Source organism: Lactuca virosa, chromosome 4 (assembly GCF_052849685.1).
Source record: "Lactuca virosa cultivar CGN04683 chromosome 4, Lactuca_virosa_CGN04683_v6, whole genome shotgun sequence".
NCBI classification, from domain to species: domain Eukaryota; kingdom Viridiplantae; phylum Streptophyta; class Magnoliopsida; order Asterales; family Asteraceae; genus Lactuca; species Lactuca virosa.
In genome coordinates, this window is record NC_136429.1 from 254,713,795 (window position 1) to 254,717,192 (window position 3,398).

Sequence of the window (3,398 nt, forward strand, 5' to 3'; positions counted from 1 at the left end):
TATATATATATATATATATATATGTGTGTGTGTGTGTTTGAAATTAAAAAAAAAGAGTAAAAGTTCAAGACTAAAACCATTAAATAGTAAAATAAATAAAAATAAACTTAAATTAGTAACTTTAATTATTAAATAACTTTAATTCCATAGAAAATGAAAAAAAAAACAAATATTTGTAGGATGTTAATATATTGACGTCATCTTTTTAACAATCGTAATTTAATATATTATTAATATTATTATTATAATTTTTTAATCTAATATAACAATACAAATAATGGTATGAATATTGAAAACGTATAGGGCAAATTTTGAAAGTTTTGTAGAAGTAGACGGAAAAGAAATGAAAATTTAAATTAAAAATATTCACTCATAATGATTGATACAGTGATTGACGTTACTCCACTTTCGTGTATTTAGAGCTTTTATCGTGCATTTAGAATTACCCATGCAAAACATATGTAGTATATTATTGCACTTGTTATTTGTTTTATTTTTTCTTTTACAGGTAAAAATCATAAAATCCACTACGGGAATATACCAATGAAAATAAAAGTATCAGCCGATCATGACCGTTCATAGAAAGTCATCATATATTGCGGCTAGGATCTGGTAGGATGTACGATGGTTCCACCTTAGCAATTAGTCCTCACCACAGCTCCGTGAACACTCGCTGCACAGAATCTCCACCCAGCCTTCTCCAACATCCCCCACCTACGATTCTAACTACTTAAACCCTTTCTTCCTGCCCTTCAAACACAGCTCTCTTATTTCTCTTTGTTGTTCTTCTCAGAAGATCGGCAGCTACTTTGAATATAGGTACGTATATACGTATACGCTTTCTGTATCTATTGCCACAATTTCTGTCTCATTACTTTGTGAATCACAGATCTAGAAGTTATCGCATCAACTTTTCGATTTAATGCGTAGTAATTTTACGAAATTTGATTTTCCCCTGTCTATGTAGCTTCAAGAACGTGTTTTTTTCTTTTTAACCCTTAATTTAAGACGACAATCCATCGTAATTGGAACAAATATGGTGATTTGCAATGTAATCAGCCATCTAATGATCGAGTGATAAGATTAATTGGGGCTTACTTTTACCTCTGTATTTAAAGGAAGAACATTTGATGAACTAAAACTATGAATTGGATGTATCAGATAATCAGATTGTAAATCTGCAACAGCTTAATTAAAGTGTTGTACTACTATTACATATTCGATTCACAGTTTTTGGTTTCAGGGTATCAAATGGCAGCTACATCAGCAAATTCCCTTTCTATCAGATCAAAAACACGTTCACTTTCACAATCAAACCCTTATGGAATCAACTTCAATTCACAAAACCATCTACACTACAACTTCAAATCATCCTTCTTAGGCAACAAAATCACCACAACTGTTCAACAAACTTTCACCCAAACACAATCAAAAACCCTTAAAGTCAACGCATCATTCAAAGTCGCCATTCTTGGAGCTGCAGGTGGCATAGGTCAACCATTATCACTTCTAATAAAAATGTCCCCTTTAGTTTCAGACCTCCATTTATACGACATAGCAAATGTCAAAGGAGTAGCAGCCGATCTCAGCCATTGCAACACTCCCTCTAAAGTTCTAGATTTCACTGGAAATAACGAATTATCAAACTGTTTAAAAGATATAGACATTGTCGTCATTCCAGCTGGCATCCCAAGAAAACCAGGTATGACACGTGATGACCTTTTCAACATCAACGCGAACATAGTAAAAACTTTAGTCGAAGCTGTAGCGGATAATTCCCCAAATGCTTTCATCCACATCATAAGCAACCCAGTCAACTCAACAGTCCCAATTGCAGCAGAAATTTTGAAACAGAAAGGCGTGTATAATCCCAAGAAGCTTTTCGGTGTCACAACTCTCGATGTTGTAAGAGCCAATACTTTTGTAGCTCAAAAAAAGAACCTAAAATTAATTGACGTTGATGTCCCTGTGATCGGAGGTCATGCTGGAATTACGATTTTACCCCTGTTGTCGAAAATGAAACCGAATGTTTCGTTTACTGATAATGAAATTGAGGAGTTGAGTGTTAGGATACAGAATGGTGGGACGGAGGTGGTGGAGGCTAAGGCTGGGGCAGGGTCAGCGACACTGTCTATGGCTTATGCGGCTGCCCGATTTCTGGAGTCGTGTCTTCGGGCACTTGATGGAGATAGTGATGTTTATGAGTGTGCGTTTGTTGAGTCGGAAATTACGGAATTGCCCTTTTTTGCATCGAGGGTTAAGATTGGGAGAGAAGGGGTTGAGGGTGTGGTGTCGAGTGATCTTGAAGGGTTGAGTGAATATGAAAAGAAAGGTTTGGAAGCTCTTAAGGGTGAATTGAAAGGAAGCATAGAGAAGGGGGTTGCATTTGCTAATAAGGAAAAGTGAGGGGTTGAAAATTGAAATGAAATTTAGGATAGATTAGGTGCTATAATAATAACTATTAAAGTAATAATAAAGTTGCTGTAAAAAAGAAAGCATCTTCGGTTTTGTCGACTTTTTTTTTGAGGAGTGGGATATTCAATTATTCATATTCCATTGGTATTGTTGTTGTACAATTTTGTTGAGAGAGCAATGGGGAATAGAAATATATAATAACTTTGCTACATCATAAAAGAATAAAATGTTGGTTTCGTGTTACTTGGAATGTTTGGGATTTGGTGGATTTTAGTATTCTATTCTTAAACTCAAGTGAGTCAATTCCTAACTTCTATCGGTGAAATGTTTGGTTCACCAATTTTGATGGAGTTGGATTGAATAGGAATTCAATGGTTGAGATTTAATCCTAAAAATGTAATAAAATAAAATAAATAAATAATAAAAAAGCAGTCACATTTTTGTTATTCTAAGTAACCTTTTGTTCATTTTCCACCATGGACAAAACTATTTAAGGGTATGATAGTCCAATCATGTTATGAATACTGTATTCATTTTCTGTTTTAAGTTCGGTATCTTTGTCTCTTATTTTTGTCATTTATATTTGGTCACTTAAGTTTTTTTTTATATGGTCTTACCATTTAACATGTTTATGTTGTTCAAAGTATAACATTATGAGCTCAATACCCAAAACAAAAATAATGTTTCAAAAGAAATATGTACAAGAGCTTTGGAACAAATGGGAAAATCTTGAATCATACACATCTCCTAGGCATGTTTATGTAAACTTTCACTTGAGAGTGATGTCTTGCATAGATGGTAACTTACAAAATAAAACAAGTTAGTCTTATTGTTGTTATGTAATCAGAATTAGATGATTTTAGTTGGTTCTAATTAACAATTATCCAACAATCATCCTTTTAATGATGCAATCGCAAGGTGTTTTTAATGCCAAAAGTGCATCGAGAATGTGAACAAATGAAAAACATTGATTTATCTCTTCA

At 33.6% G+C, this 3,398-nt stretch overlaps 1 pseudogene across 2 annotated transcripts; it reads left to right on the forward strand.

Annotated features, from left to right (window-relative positions):
- Window positions 1–723: 723 nt before the first annotated feature.
- On the forward strand, window positions 724–2,624 carry LOC145108198 (malate dehydrogenase, chloroplastic pseudogene; annotated as a pseudogene). 2 transcript variants are annotated; one of them, XR_013708111.1, is made up of 2 exons: window positions 724–819; window positions 1,244–2,624. The product of XR_013708111.1 is annotated as a malate dehydrogenase, chloroplastic pseudogene, transcript variant X1 (transcript). The 2 variants fall into 2 exon arrangements; XR_013708112.1 differs by having other exon boundaries at window positions 764–819; window positions 1,231–2,624.
- The last annotated feature ends 774 nt before the right edge of the window (window positions 2,625–3,398 follow it).